The 17,093-nt window shown below is 42.3% G+C and overlaps 1 pseudogene; it reads left to right on the top strand.

The window, feature by feature from the left end:
- Nucleotides 1-16,139, top strand: part of LOC110675213 — a 37,830-nt pseudogene extending 21,691 nt beyond the window's left edge.
- The last annotated feature ends 954 nt before the right edge of the window (nucleotides 16,140-17,093 follow it).

Raw genomic sequence — 17,093 nt, 5'->3', positions numbered from 1 at the left:
TGCCAACAGTTGATAACGACAAATTATTGATGGTATATGGGAGCTACTTCGGGTACTCGAAAACGAGGTTTAGCTACATTAATACGACAAGGCTTGAATGCAGAGTTGTAAGCTAGTAGAGGTTATGTTTCTAGTATTTAGTACTCAAAACTGGTTTATCAACTAGGTCTTCTAATTACATAATGATTTTGCATGACTCATAGGTATATATCTTTACAGCTAGGAGAATCTTCAAACGTTTTGCAACTGGTTAATGTCCAGCGTGCAGATACTTTTTTCTCCGATTTGGGAACTCTAGTGTCTAGTCTACCCAACACCGATAATGTAATTGTTGTCGGAGACTTCAATAGTCACCTTAGCAACTGTGGACTTGCCGAATCTGAATCTCGTTTCATTGGTAAATATGCTGGGTATGAGAATTTCAATGAGAACGGTATGCAGTTGAGACTTTTTCTGAGTTTACATTCATTTGCTGTGAGGAGTACTCAATCGGTGGCAAATAGTGGATTCAAGTGGACATGGGCAAACGGGCGTATCAGAAGCCAGGTTGACCATATTTTGACACATATTGGATCTAAGCTGTACTTGAAACAACCTGTACCTTGTCAAAAGGCATTTCAACTGATCATAAGATTCTTTCATGTAATCTTGTTGACAATCGCTCCCAAGCAAGCAATGCATCTTGTCGAAGCACTAAGATTCATCGACCTAAAGAGCGTATCGATCCCTTACATCTACGTAATGATGTCGTAAAACAGAAGTTCCAAGAAGCATTATGTACACAGTCTACTTCCTTGGAATCCGATGCAGTTGAACACCGTTGGAAAAAACTTCATCAAAAGATAAGTCATGCCGCTGAGAAGGTCCTTCGGAAACCACAATATTGCTTGACGAATCGCGATTGTAGGAAAGCTCTTGCAAAAGTAAAAAAATATTCTTTTTGGGTGAGCCGATCACCTAATCCAAAATGGAGCTTCAGACTAATGGAGGCAAAACAAGAGTGTAAAAAAGTACAGCGGGATCACGAAGAGAAGGAGGTGGAATCCTTCTTCCAAGATCTACAGAAGTATCCTACAGGTGAAAGGATCAATAGAACATTCCGATATTTAAAACGGTACAAAAAGAAATCCAAGCCCTATAAGTGTTCCAACTCAATTCGTCTTAGCGATTGGGTGACTGATGAAGACGGATCGTCGCACATACCTGAAATGCTGACTGACTTGATAGACGAAGATCTCCTTACCGGTCCAACTTTGTCAGAGATTGAAACAATCGTAAGTCGCATGAAAAATGGCAAAACACCAGGAATGGATGGACTTTATAGTGAATTCTTCAAGTACTGCGATGAGCAAACCATTAAAGATCTGCATCAGTTACTCTTGAAAGTTTGGGAACAAAATGAGCTTCCTGCGGAGTGGAAACAGGTTATTGTAGTACGTATTCCAAAGGTAAAGAACCCAAAAACCATCAGCGAATACCGTCGAATTTGCCTAAGTTGCACTGGATACAAAGTGTATGCAAGCTGGATCCTTCAGAAGATACAAGACACCATGGATCCATTAGGAAATCATCAAGCAGCTTTCCTCAACGATCAATCGACAAGTGATCACCTTCATGTTCTGCAGCGGATTTTACAAGAATATTGGAACAGTGGAAAACCCGTGATCTTGATGTCTTTGGACATTGAGAAGGCATTTGATCGAGTATCACTTGAGTCTTTACCTGCGATCTTAAGAGGTGAGATATTAGTATTTAAATTTGATTTATTCCTTTATTTATTTATCCCTCTAATACCCAATACCATCTTTAAACGGAATTCCCTTTAAAAAATTATGCATTTTTTCATAGCAAATTAGCTATATCATTCAATTTCCAGCTCAAACTCTGAACCGTAACACACATTGTAGGAAAGTGCGTTATGACCTTCAAAACATATTTTTAATTATTTACTCTCTCTTTTTTTTTATTGGATTACATTTTACGACACATAAGTTGCTAGGTCTCATTTACTGTGTAATACAAAAAATTACTAATTAGGGAGCCCAGATCTGAAGCAGTATCAGAAGTCACAATCTGTGGAGAGACATATAAAACCACCGACCCTCTGCGTTATCTTCGATTATACCTTTTTGCTAGGTTGGAACGTCCTAAAACTGTACGAACCAGATGTAGAAATACAGTTGGATTGGCTTGTGCTGCAATGGAGTTCCTGAAGAAGTACAACCCTTCATGGCAACTAGGACTTATAATTTATGAATCTGTTCTAGCTCCCTCTATGCTATATGGTACACAGGTGTCCGTCTTGACCAAATACAGTAGGAAGTCAATAAGAGGATACGAGAAGCAAATAGTGAGAGGAATGGAAAGTTTGTGTCGCCATGATGGTCCAGTCAATTTACCTAAAACAATTAATACGTTATTACAAAAAAGGACTATTACTAAAAAGGTTCGTATGCATCAAATGAGGTGGTGGGGTCACGTACGTCGACGTCCTGCATCTCACCCTACACGTGCAGCTGCTCGTTTAAAGGCCACTAGACTGCGACCTTGCCGTCCAAGCTTTACGTGGTGGGACATCGTCATACAAAATATGGAGCGGTATAGTGATCTCACTTATAGTGAGTGGAAGGAATTGGCAATGGATAGGGAAAAATTTCACCAGAAACTGCTAGAGATTTACGATAAGCAAGAATCGGATTGCAGCGACAGGGGTAATTCGATGTTACTCCACGTTATCCCTATTTTAAATGATTTTGTTATTATTTTAGAGTCTCTACCCGATGAAGCATAAAAGCGTGGACATTACAGATGGAGCATTACCTGCTGATTGGTTGTTTCCCGATACGAATTCCCATTGAGCCTAAAACCGACGTTAATTGCAACTCATAACACATTCCAAATTTATACTTATCTGCGCTAGCTCCGGTTGATAAGCTCATCGTTGAATAAAATAAACAATTTTTTTCTCAATATAACAAACAATATGTTATATAAGAAATGTTGGGCAGTTACTAGCTTTAACGAAGCCATTGAGTCCCTTGTACTTTCACAAGAAACACTAGAACACTTACTAAAAGAGTACCTTTAGCAATGTAACCTGTAGTAAATGAGCATTGTTTGCCTTTACAATAGTTGAATTGCATGTTTTGAAACTTTTTGTGTTGAAAAAATGTTTAATTTTGTGAAAATAATGCAAAGTTTTCCGAATCTTGCTAGATTAAACTAGACTGACCCTAAAACAAAAAAGCTCATTACGCGTGGTAGCTTAGTTGGTAAAGCGCTCGTCTAGCATACACGAGTCCTGGGTTCGAATCCCAGCCGAGCACGTGAATTTTTTCATAATTTCACCCATAATTTGTCCATCTGTACCACGCGTCATGAGTTTATTAATTTAATAACCATGCGGATTGGATTACCGAACAGCTCAATATAAGTGTCAATTTTTATTAGAGTGTTACTGCCTCTCTGTAGTAGTCATGTTGTCACTTGAGTGAGAATGACACGTTGAAGGTTTGTGGTTTGGCTCGTTATCATTTCTTGAACACATATCGTGATGGCCAAACGGTCATCTGGAAGTCTTTGGAATTAGTTGTAGTTGCTCCAAACGCTGCGGACGTTCCATTGAATTGTAAAGGTTTCAGTGATATCATCTGGCGCGTCTTAGAACAGGGATTGACATGGAGAGAGAACCAATGAGACGGAGGAGGACTGTTCGCATTGAGAATATTGTTTACTTGCATGATGAGAAAGTCTTCTCGTACTAGCTGCCGCTATAGGAATACGTTCATCTAGTCAGGACCAGTGCGAGGACTTGCGTGAAGTTTACGGACCCCGCTCCGATTTGATAACTTACTTACTTATTTGGCTTTACATCAATTGATATCTTGATAAAGCCTCGCCAACAATATTTCGCCAATTGACTCGGTTCATGACCGCTTCTCTCCATCCTCGACTGTGACCCACGCTCTCCAGGTCCTGGTGCACCTGGTTAATCCACCTAGCTCGCTGCGCCCCACGCCTTCTTGTTCCGACCGGATTCGTAGCGAACACCATTTTTACAGGGTTGTTGTTCGGCATTCTAGCAACATGCCCTGCCCAGCATACCCTTCCAGCTTTAGCTACCTTCACGATACTGGATTCGCCGTAGAGTTGAGCGAGCTCGTGGTTCATCCATCGCCGCCACACGCCGTTCTCCTGCACACCGCCGAAGATCGTCCTTAGCACTCGGCGTTCGGGAACCCCAAGAGCTTGCAAGTCCTCCTCGAGCAAAGTCCACGTCTCATGCCCGTAGAGGACTACCGGTCTTATGAGCGTTTTGTACATCGTGCATTTGGTGCGGGGGTGAATCTTTCTTGACCGCAGTTTCTTCTGGAGCCCATAGTAGGCACGACTTCCACTGATGATGCGCCTTCGTGTTTCCCGACTAACGTTGTTGTCAGCCGTCAACAAGGATTCGAGGTAGGCGAACTCATCCACCACCTCGAAGGTATCCCCATCTATCGTAACACTGCTTCCTAGGGGGGGGGCTGTCGCGCTCAGTTCCACCTACCAGCATGTACTTTGTTTTCGACGCATTCACCATTAGTCCGACTCTTGTTACTTCGCGTTTAAGGCGGGTGAACAAATCTGTCACCGTTGCAAATTTTCTCCCAATAATATCCATGTCGTCCGCGAAGCAAACAAATTGTTCGGATCTCGTGAAAATCGTGCCTCGACTTTTAAGTCCGGCTCTCCGCATGACACCTTCAAGCGCAATATTGAACAACAGGCACGAAAGTCCATCACCCTGTCGTAGTCTTCGCCGAGACTTGAACGAACTGGAGTGTTCGCCCAAGATCTTCACGCAGTTTTGTACACCGTCCATCGTTGCTCTATCAATCTAGTGAGCTTCCCGGGAAAGCTGCTACATGGTCGATACTGTCATATGTCGTACTCGCGTTCGGGAATTATATAAAACAGAAATAATGCCGACACTTATAGTGACGAACCATACAAAGTATTTTTGAAAATAACATAATGTAGCACTATCATGAAAAAAATGTGTTCCCAGACAACCAAAATGTACGCATAACGAAATCACCTGGAGGCTTTGTATGTGCAAAATTTCACTTATAAGATGTCGCGAAAAGGCCTTCTACGTACAAAAGTGGAGGCGATATGCGTGCATTTATTATGTGGTCGGGGTTCTGCTAAACCGCACCAAGTGCCAAAATCTTTATTCCGAGATATTTTACTTTAAAGTTTTTTCCTGTACTAGTTTACCGCGCACAATAATTTTAATTTTTTATCGCTCACATGCGATGAACAGTGTTCAATAAGTACGCCGAGATTAAATATACTAGTAAATTGTTAAAAATTAACGATGTAATTGGATTTCATTAAACAATATGAAGCACTTAGTTCGCTCTGGCTGAACAAAAATTGAAAATTATGGTTCTTGGTTCGGTATGGTTGGATGTGTTTCACAGTTTTCAACAACACAAGTAAAATTGGAGACAAATGATGTTTATCATCACCGTGCATGTTGGAAGCCATGTCACAAATGTTTATGAGAAGGATTCGTATGTATTGAATCAAGGTTCTCGCGTGTTCATACATAGATCCTAATGATCGAAGAAAACCATGAATTCGCTCTGCCAAAGCGCACCAAGTTGCTCCCATTTGGTGCACCTTTGCTGATCAAGTTCACAGTTCAATGCGTGAATGCGTTCGCCAGAAATGACCATCATTTCAAATGTACATTGACCTGTTGGTGTTTTACTGCAATATAAAAATAACCACAGAATCTAAAACTTTTAGACTAAAAGTTGTTTGATTTCCATTACCATCGGATAGGACATCAGAAAAAAAAGTTTCATCGGGATTCGAACTCGTGCCTTTTGAGTGGTAATCTAGTGTGCTACCGCTAGGTCATCTTCACTTCTTGAAGGAGTGGTGATAAACTTGAATCAAGTAATGTGCACTTTGTCTGACGGGGTTTGATGGCGATAATGCCATTTTATGAACAACTAAAGCGCACCAAGTCCACCTGAGTAGTTCACACAGTATCAGATTAAATTAATTCATTTTTTCATTACGGCTACTGTGTGGATTGATAAACATATTCTATAACAAGCAAATGCAAGTATTTATTGCTTGTAAATGCCTCTACTTCATGTCTTAATGTGATTTTCAGATAAATAGTACTTAGTGCGGTGTGGCTGGATAAAATTTCAATGAAAATAGATCAACGCCACCAAAACAATATTTAATTTTAATGAATCAATTGTTGCCCAATTTCACTGGCCTCTATTTCTATGAGTTGCTTGGAATGGATAAATTGTAAGAATATAGAAGGAAATGGGAAAAATATAGCTTCATATCTGAAAAATGAATTCCCTCTGATGACGTGCGTTGGTTTATGGTTCACTCTGGCTGAACAAAATTACAGTTTTACGTGTCCTTCCAAACAAAATTTGTAAACTAAGATTACAAGAGATTGTTCAAATCACTCGATATTTTTATGGTAGAGAGATTATGATTATTTAAGTCCTTTGGTGTAAAAAACTCAATTTGTGAAAAAATGGCACTTGGTGCGGTTTAGCAGAACCCCGACCATGTGATGATTAATAATATACAATGCGAGTGTATAAATATTCTCCCGAACTAACCTGTTATCTAATGCGACTTAACTTATGATAACAAATGTTAATTTGACAGCTGCTACGGATTGATTCGACTTACTTTGTACGAGTGTACGGGACGAAACAAAATGTACAAATGAACTCAGAAATGAAGTGTTTTATGCGAGGAAACTCATCAATTTGACGAGTTTATTCACGGTGTTTTGCGAGTTTGAATTAATTAGTATGAATAAACGAGTTATAACGTGAACTTTCATGCGATTTCTGGTTGTCTGGGTTGTCATAAATATAAAACGAGCACACTAGTAAGTAATCCGCCCTCGACTGCACACGAATATGTTTCCTCACTCGCACAGCGCGAAACGCGAAACTTCTCTGCGTCCCGAAAACGAACCGTCTCGCTTGGGCTTTTCGCAGCACTCCATGCAAACCAATGTTTAGTTAAGCTGAAAAAATAAACATACACTACACTTAGCTTTCACAAAACCCTAAGTTTTTATAAGCTTAATTGTATCCAGTTGTATGTTTTCATAATGGAAATTTCCTTGACTTCCCTGGGCATAGAGTAAAATCGTATATGCCACACGATAAACGAATGCGAAAATGGCAACTTTAGCAAAAAAAAAAGCTCTCAGCTAATAACTGTGGAAGTGCTCATTGAACACTAAGGTGAGAAGCAGGCTCTGTTCCACTGAGGACGTAATGCCTAGAAAAAAAAGAACGAAGAGTGCCGAACAATGTCACCCCATTTCACGGTACCTAGCTAGTCAAACGCGAAACATTCATCCGACGATGAGTGATGCGGTCGACACCGCGCCGTCCTCTCGGAGTCGTGCAGCCACTCGGAAGTGATCGTGGGTGAGAGGTACTATGGAAAGTGGGGAACTAACAGTCAGCCCCTTTTGGCACGGGAAGAGTCTTGCAGTGCGCAAGTGCATTTATCTTCCACGGGTAGCAAGCGAAGTGTCGGAGGTGGTATAGAAGAAGAAACGTTAACCGACTCCGATTTGAAATCGTTGATGTTTTCTGTCAAGTTCAGGGAGTCTAACTGAACTGATTTGGGTTTGTGATGGGATTTTTCTGACTGATAAATCACAAACTAGGAGAGTTGTGAATCATGAAAATTGTCGTAGATTTTGTAATGAATTACTTAGTGTATAAAAGGATATATTTTTACAACTCCGCATCAACACGCAACTGAATTCATCGCATTAGAAATTGGTCGTGTCACTCACGCCACGTAATCTCAAATCACTTTCCTCATCCAAGAGGTAATCATGCTCCTCAAAGATGTTCCACACACGGGATTAGATCGATTGGTCCACTCGCACCGTGTGTGTATCTTTATCTGTTTTAATGTTTACCCATATGTTAACAGTATAAAATAAATATATTTATAATTTATGACAATAAATTTTCCGATATCACTGAGTGCTCACGCGCGCATTGCTTCCCTCGGAAAACGGCCTCCAAGCGGGAGCAAGTTCTTCGGCTGTCTCTCCAAAGCCACAAGTCTTCGGAGGCGTCCCTGGTGCAACGCTATATTACACTCGTATTACATATAACTCATGCTTCGGGATACCGCCGCGACTATTGCTGTATCGCGCCTTCATCCCTACGAGTTGCTTTGCAGTAGCAAGGCTTGGGGGTGGGGGAAATCTTAAAACTTTTTTTCAGTTTATTTTAATAATACCACCCGAAACAAATGTAATAATTTCTAAGAATCTTACATAATAAATTTATTGTAAATTAAAATGAAAGTTTTTTTCTTTAAAAAATATTAACGAGGTTCAATAAAATGGGTAATTTAATCATCTTTTTACAAACACTTTCTGCCTATTGATTTGTCGTTTATCCAAGACCATTTTTTCGGAGGTTGGTGTCCTCCACATTAATTCTGCATACATTTCTGTGTATTACTTCTCCGAAAAGTCTAAGAATCAGCATGTATATCAAAAGTAGTGAAATTAGAAAACCTTATTGAACTCATGCACGAATCATAGCTTTTGCATTTATATTTCCAGCGATACCTCTTTGGCATCTTCAACAGATATGATTCAAATGATGCTTCGTATTTTAAAACAAGGAATATTATTGAGGGGCTCCAGAAGTTTGACTCTGCACCGGTCTTCAAAACCCTCCGCTACGCCACTGACTGCATTGCTACCTTTTCATTGCCGTTGACCGGGCTGCCGCATGTGGTCCAGATTGGCGCGGTTCTCCCATTCCCAATTGCATTCAATTCAATAATAACTTTACGATACGAGGGGCAAATTTATATCAATTTCGTGTTGGCGAAAAACTGTTCTGTTCTTCAGCAACCCGCCGTTTTCTTCGTGCCAAATGGAAATCCTCGTGGTTTGCGAAATTTATTTGCCATAAACAATGCAAACGCACAGCAGTGGGGATCGCGCACATCACCGGATTGATTCGGATTGAGCGGGAGGTAAGGGTGGGGTTCATAAATTTTGAAGTATGATAAGTTCCTTTGATCCCATCGCCGCGGTAGTTTCAAGGAATGTGTAAATTGGTTTTATATTGGAATCAAAAATATTAATTGAACTAGAGTTGCAGCTGAAGCTAAACTAGAGCTGTAGCTGATGCTAAGCTAATGCTGTAGCTGGGACTAAGATAGAGCAGTAACTGAAGCTAAGCTACAGCTGCAGCTGGAGCTCAGAAGGAGCTGTAGGTGTAGGTTGGCTAGAGTTGTAGCTGTAGTAAAGCTAAAGTTGTAGCTGAAGCTAAGCTAGAGCTGTAGCAGAAGTCAGGCCAAAGATTTAGCTGAAGCTAAGCTTGAGCTGTAGCTGCAGCTAGCTAGAACTAAAGCTAAAGCTAAGCTAGAGCTCTAGTTGAACCTAAGCTAGAGCTGTAGCTCAAGCTAAGCTATAACTATAGCAGAAACTAAGCTATAGGTGTAGCAAAAGCTAAGCTATAGCTGTAGCTGAAGCTAAGCTTAAGATTTTGCTGAAACTAAGCTAGAGCTGTCACTGAAGCTCAGCTAGAGTTGTAGCTGAAGCTAAGCTAGAGCTGAAATTGAAGCTAAACTACAGCTATAGCTGAAGTTATGCAAGAGCTTAAGCTGCTGCTAAGCAAGAGCTGAAATATAATCTGCAAACAACTGCAACATCTGCAACTGTAGGTTAAAGAAATTGTACATGATAAATGTTGCACCCCCAAGAAATACGATTATCTTCAAAACCAGGTGGTAAAATAATTAAACTACCGGTAAAGGGGTTCATGAGATTTTTATCCTCGTCACGCGATCAACAGCTTTCTGAAGGAAGTCGTCACTATTACATTTAGAAATTGAGAAATAACAAAGCCAAAACCAATGGAGAAGCCAAAGCCTGAAGCCATAGTCTGAAGCCAAAGCCTGAAACCAAAGCCTGAAGCCAAGGCCTGAAGCCAAAGCCTGAAGTCAAGGCCTGAAGCCAAAGTCTGAAGCCAAAGCCTGAAACCAAAACCTGAAGCCAAGGCCTGGAGCCAAAGCCTGAAGTCAAGGCTTGAATCCAAAGTCTGAAGCAATAGCCTGAAGCCAAAGCCTGAAGCCTAGGCCTGAAGCCAAAGCCTGAAGCCAAAGCATGAAACCAAATCCTGAAGCCAAGGTCTGAAGCCAAAACCCGAAATCAAGGCCTGAAGCCAAAGCCTGAAGCCAAAGCCTGAAGTCAAGGCCTGAAGCCAAAGTCTGAAGCCAAAGCCTGATGCTAAAGCCTGAAGCCAAGGCCTGAAGCCAACGCCTGAAACCAAAGCCGGAAGCCAAGATCTGAAGCCAAAGTCTGAAGCCAAAGTTTGAAGCCAAAGCCAGAAGCCAAGGCCTGAAGCCAAAGTCTGAAGCCAAAGCCTGAAGCCAAAGTCTGAAGCCAAAGTCTGAAGCCAAAGTCTGAAGCCAAAGCCTGAAGCCAAGGCCTGAAGCCAAGGCCTGAAGTCAAAGCCTGAAGCCAAGGCCTGAAGCCAAAGCCTGAAGCCAAGGCCTGAAGCCAAAGTCTGAAGCCAAAGCCTGAATATAAAGGCCTAAAGCCAAAGCCTGAAGCGAAGGCCTGAAGTCAAGGCATGAAGCCAAAGCCTGAAGCCAAGGCCTGAAGTCAACGCCTGAAGCCAAAGCCTGAAGCCAAAGCCTGAAGCCGAAGCCTGAAGCCAAAGCCTGAAGCCAAAGCCTTGAGCCAAAGCCTGAAGCCAAGATCTGAAGCCAAAGTCTGAAGCCAAAGCCTGAAACCAAAGCCTGAAGCCAAGGCCTGAAGCCAAAGTCTGAAGCCAAAGCCTGAAGATAAAGACCTGAAGCCAAAGCCTGAAGCCAAGGCCTGAAACCAAAGCCTGAAGCCAAAGTCTGAAGCCAATGTCTGAAGTCAAAGCTTGAAGCCTGAAGCCAAAGCCTGAAGCCAAAGCCCGAAGCCACAGTCTGAAGCCAAAGCCTGAAGCCAAAGTCTTAGCTTAGCTTAGCTTAGCTTAGACTGACTACACATATCAATGGTTGCTATTCCGTGATTGACCGAAGTCAGTGAAAATGCACAAAAAATCAACTAGAAGTTCAGCTGGGATTGGCCATAATCTTCTTCAGTGTGCATAATTCAGTGCCTCTATTTATACAAGGTCAATAACGGCGCCGGCCACGTCCTTGCAGTCAGGTGGGATTGAGGGAAGGAATGTTAGTGTGTAACCTTTGCTATTTGGAGACCGTGTTTGCCTCTGCATCTCCACAAAGGTTACTGGGAGGGATGTTTGTTAATGGGGAGGATCGTTGGGTCAAAGGATTCACTTTGATAAGCGATTAGACCATGATAAACAATGATTTGTGAGATATATACATGCTTATACGTAAATATAATTGTTCATATAATTTCTATGTAGAGGAAAATTATGCCGACACTTGAGGTGACGAACCATTCAAAGTTTGTTGAACAAATACCTAAATGTAACATTCATACAGCTGTCAGTACGAAAGCATGTGTTATTATATTTTACTCATTTGAAAAGAAACAAAAGACTCAATTGGTTGGGACATCATAGAACACTCTTATTCTTATGCCGACACACAAAGTTTGTTGAATAAAGTGAACCTTTCGCAAGTCTACACTTGTAGTGTCGAACCATTCAAGGTTTTTTTAATTACAAAAATACAGGTATATAAGGGGTGTTCTGAAAAAAAAAATATGTTAAACATAAATAAATCATGAATCAGAGTTTGTGTCGACACTCACAGTGACGAACCATCCATAGTTTGTTGAAACATCATATTTACATCCCACCATTGTAACGATTAAATGTGCAGTCATACATATTTTATAGATTAGAAATAGTAGCATGAAACGAGCTCACCAATTGATCCGTTATCCCTGACTGAGCAGCCACAAACCACTTTCAGCTTCACTCGTTTGCTCGGCTAGCACTCAAAAAAAAAAAAAAAATAGGCGCGCGACCCGAAAAAAAACACGGACGACAGCTCGGGCTTTCTTGACGCACTGCCCAGGAGCAAGCGTCAAGGTCGTCGAAAGATCAAAAAGAACGAACCGATCGCGGCCGTTTTTAACTTACTCCAACCGAACTCCCCGATCACGCCACTTTTTCACTTACGAGACCGACGCGCGACATGTTTGATCCTGCCTTCGTCGCTCGCTCCGGCAAAAGCAAGCGTCAAGGTCGAAAGATCAAACAGAACTAACCGATCGCGGCACTTTTTCACTTACTTCAACCGAACTTCCCGATCACGCCACTTTTTCACTTACTAGACCGACGCGCGACATGTTTGATCCTGCCCTCGTCGCTCGCTCCGGCAAAAGCAAGCGTCAAGGTCGAAAGATCAAACAGAACTCTCCAAAGCCTGAAGCCAAAGTCTGAAGCCAAAGCCTGAAGATAAAGACCTGGAACAAAAGCCTGAAGCCAAGGCCTGAAGCCAAAGTCTGAAGCCAAAGCCTAAAGATAAAGACCTGAAGCCAAAGCCTGAAGCCAATGTCTGAAGTCAAAGCTTGAAGCCTGAAGCCAAAGCCTGAAGCCAAAGTCTGAAGCCAAAGCCTGAAGCCAAAGTCTGAAGCCAATGCCTAAAGATAAAGACCTCAAGCCAAAGCCTGAGGCCAAAGCCTGAAGCCAATGTCTGAAGTCAAAGCTTGAAGCCTGAAGCCAAAGCCTGAAGCCAAAGCCTGAAGCCACAGTCTGAAGCCAAAGCCTGAAGCCAAAGTCTGAAGCCAAAGCCTGAAGATAAAGACCTGAAGCCAAAGCCTGAAGCCAAGGCCTGAAACCAAAGCCTGAAGCCAAAGTCTGAAGCCAATGCCTAAAGATAAAGACCTCAAGCCAAAGCCTGAGGCCAAAGCCTGAAGCCAATGTCTGAAGTCAAAGCTTGAAGCCTGAAGCCAAAGCCTGAAGCCAAAGCCTGAAGCCACAGTCTGAAGCCAAAGCCTGAAGCCAAAGTCTGAAGCCAAAGCCTGAAGATAAAGACCTGAAGCCAAAGCCTGAAGCCAAGGCCTGAAACCAAAGCCTGAAGCCAAAGTCTGAAGCCAATGTCTGAAGTCAAAGCTTGAAGCCTGAAGCCAAAGCCTGAAGCCAAAGCCCGAAGCCACAGTCTGAAGCCAAAGCCTGAAGCCAAAGTCTGAAGCCAAAGCCTGAAGATAAAGACCTGGAACAAAAGCCTGAAGCCAAGGCCTGAAGCCAAAGTCTGAAGCCAAAGCCTAAAGATAAAGACCTGAAGCCAAAGCCTGAAGCCAATGTCTGAAGTCAAAGCTTGAAGCCTGAAGCCACAGTCTGAAGCCAAAGCCTGAAGCCAAAGTCTGAAGCCAAAGCCTGAAGATAAAGACCTGGAACAAAAGCCTGAAGCCAAGGCCTGAAGCCAAAGTCTGAAGCCAAAGCCTAAAGATAAAGACCTGAAGCCAAAGCCTGAATCCAAGGCCTAAAGTCAATGTCTGAAGTCAAAGTTTGAAGCCTGAAGCCAATGTATGAAGTCAAAGCTTGAAGCCAAAGCCTGAAGCCAAAGCCTGAGGCCAAAGCCTGAAGCCAAAGCCTGAGGCCAAAGCCTGAAGCCAAAGCCTGAAGCCAAGGCCTGAAGCCAAAGTCTGAAGCCAAAGCCTGAAGATAAAGGCCTGAAGCCAAAGCCTGAAGCCAAAGCCTGAAGCCAAAACCTGAAGCCAAGGCCTGAAGCCAAAGCCTGAAGCTCAAAAGTCAAGGCAAAGTCCAAGGCAAAAGCAAAGACAAAAGCCAAGCAAACAGAAAAGCCAAAGCCAAGGCAAAAGTCAATGCAAAAGCCAAGGGTATAATCATGGTAAAAACCAAGGCGAAAGCTATGGCAAAATCCAAAGCAAAAGCCAGGGCAAAGCCAAGGCAAAAGTCAAAGCTAAGGATAAGCCAAGGCAAAAGTCAAGGCAAAAATCAAGGAAAAAGTCAAGGTAAAAGCCAAGGCAAAAGCCAAGGCAAAAGCAAACGCAAAATCCAAAGCAAAAGCCAAGGCAAAAGTCAAAGCAAAGACAAAACCAAGGCCAAGGCAAAAACCAAGACAAAAACCGAGGCAAAAAGAAGGCAAAAGACAAGGAAAAAACCAAGTTAAAATCAAAGGCAAAAACGAAGGCAAAAAAACCAAGGCAAAAACTAAGACAAAAGCCAAGGCAAAAGTCAAGGCAAAGATCAACGCAAAAGCCAATGCTAAATTCAAAGCAAAAATTAAAGCAAAAACCAAAGAAAGAGCCAAACTAAACGCCAAGGCAAAAGCAAGAGCAAACGCCAAGGCAAAGCCAAGCAAAAGCCAAGGCAAAAGCCAAGACAAAAGCCAAGGCAAAACCAATGCAAAAGCCAAAACAAAAACCAAGGTAAAAGCCAAGGTAAAAATCGAGGCAAAAACCAAGGCAAGAGTCAAGGCAAAACCAAGTCAAAAGCCAAAGCAAAACCCAAGGCAAAAGCCAAGGCAAAAACCAATGCAAAAGCCAAAACAAAAACCAAGGTAAAAGCCAAGGCAAAAACCAAGGCAAAGCCAAGGCAAAAGCCAAGGCAAAAACCAAGGCAAAAGACAAGACAAAAGCCAAGACAAAAGCCAAGACAAAAGCCAAGACAAAAGCCAAGGCAAAAGACAAGGCAAAAATCAAGGCAAAACCAAAGCAAGAGCCAAGGCAAAAGCCAAGGCAAATACCAAGGCAAACGCCAAGGCAAAAGCCAAGACAAAAATCAAGGCAAAGGTCAAGGCAAAGCCGAAGCCAAAGCTAAAGCCAAAGTAAAAGTAAAAGCCAAAGCTAAAGCCAAAGCCAAAGCCAAGGCAAAAGTCAAGGCAAAAACCAAGGCAAAAGTCAAGGCAAAAACCAAGACAAAGCCAAGGCAAAAACCAAGGCAAAACCAAAGCAAAAACCAAGGCAAAAGTCAAGGCCAAAAACTAAGGCAAAAGCCAAGACAAGAGCCGAGGCAAAAGTCAAGGCAAAAACCAAGATAAATGCCAACACAACAACCAAGGCAAAACCAAAGCAAAAACCAAGGCAAAAACCAAGGCTATAGTCAAGGTAAAACCAAGGCAAAAGCCAAAGCAAACGCCAAGGCAAAAGTCAAGGCAAACATTAAAGCAAAAACCAAGGCAAAAACTAAGGCAAACGCTAAGGCATAAGTCAAGGCAAAAGTCAAGGTAACCACCAAGGAAAGAGCCAAGGTAAACGCCAAGGCAAAAACTGAGGCAAAAGCCAAGGCAAACGCTAAGGCAAAAACTGAGGCAAACGCTAAGGCAAAAGTCAAGGCAAAAGCCAAGGCAAAAACCAAGGAAAGAGCTAAAGCAAAAAACTGCGGCGAAAGCCAAGGCAAAAGTCAAGGCAAAAATTAAAGCAAAAATCAAGGCAAGAGACAAGGAAAAAGCCAATGCAAAAGCCATGGTAAAAGCCAAGACAAATGCCAAGGCAAAAGCCAAGGTAAACGCCAAGGCAAAAACCAAGGCAAAAAACAGAGGCAAAATTGAAGGCAAAAGTCAATCAAAAACCAAGGAAAGAGCCAAGGCAAAAACCAAGGCAACAGCCAAGCCAAAAACCAAGGCAAAAGCCAGGACAAAAGCTAAGGAAAACGCCAAGGCAAAAGCCAAGTCAAACGCCAAGGCAAAAGTCAAGGCAAAAGCCAAAGCCAAGGGCAATAGTCAAAGGAAAAGCCAGAGCAAAAGCAAAGACAAAAGCCAAAGCCATTGACAAAGCAAGAGTAAACGCAGAAGCAGAAGAAGTTGATGAAATTAATAAAAGCAGAAGTAGATAAGGAACCAGAAGAAAAAGCAGAAGAATCAAAAGCTACTGCTGTTCTAGCCATATTTGTCCCACTGCTCAAAAGGTTTTCAAAGAACATAGGACAAGTAGGCGTAGAAGGGCAGTATAGAAGAAACAGAAAAATCAGAAGAAGCAGAAGGAACTGAAACCACAGAATGATCAAAAGAAGCAGAACAAGTATAAGAAGTAAAAAAAGAAATGAAAGATGCATAAGAAGCAGAAGACGGAGAAGAAGCATAAAAGCAGAGGAAGCAGAAGAAGCAGGAGAAGCAGAGAGAGCAGAAGAAGCAGAGAAAGCAGAACAATCAGAAGAATCTGAAACAGCAGAATAAACTAAATCAAAGCAAAAATAAAACTGAAATGTAGTTTAAGTAAAGCGGGTACTGAACATAAGAACGGCTTAAATTTGACGTAGGCACGATCAAATCATTCTCACCATTTCGTTTTTAAGCCAACTCAAAACTTGCATGTAAAATCCAAAGTCATAAAGCAAAGCCCATCCAGCGCACGCTTCGCATTTCGCATTCTCTGCACGATAATCAATTAATCAATATATTTATCTGCAATCGGTAGATTTTCCTTCCATCGCGATACTCTTCATTGTTCTCCTCGGTCCTATTCATCCCACGGAACATCTAATGCTCATCTTGGACTGGAACGCTGTTGGATGCTGCTGCTGCTGTTGTTGGCGGCGGTATTTTTCGCGATTCAGCCTTCTTCTGCCATCCAGTCAGTCATCAAACCTGTTCAAGTGGTTCAAGTGTGTGCCTTTTGGCTACATACGGGTTCACTTGCGGTAAGTTGAGGCTGGAGACTTTCCTGGAGAGGAGTCCCGCCACGATGATGCGGTTGCGATCGAGATGGATGGAACATATAGAAAACATGATTATTCCGCTTCGAGGGACAATAATAACATTTTGCTCGTTTATTAAAGATTTATAAAGTATGCTTGCCGGGAAGCTTCTTAGTCGGTTGCTTCTTTCTAGCGAGTAGCATCGGTGCAAGTGCAATTATTTGTAGCTTACTTTTAGTGTTCACCATAGTACTAAGATTAGGCCCTGATAATGTTCTACGGAAGTGGACATTTCCATATCTCGTACCCCTTGCAAGTGAGAAACCTTGTCAACAAATTGGGCATTAGTTGAGCTGGTATATCTGTAGACGTCTAACACGCCATGGATGGGGTGACGATAATGGCGACGAGGAAGGACCTACTAGTTGCAAGTTGTGTCGACGATGGTCGTTGATTCAGCCGGTGCAGGAGATGTGAGTG

This window comes from Aedes aegypti, chromosome 2, assembly GCF_002204515.2.
Source record: "Aedes aegypti strain LVP_AGWG chromosome 2, AaegL5.0 Primary Assembly, whole genome shotgun sequence".
NCBI classification, from domain to species: Eukaryota; Metazoa; Arthropoda; class Insecta; order Diptera; family Culicidae; genus Aedes; species Aedes aegypti.
The sequence above is the reverse complement of the archived record's forward strand: the minus strand, read 5'-3'. Positions and strand labels throughout refer to the sequence as shown.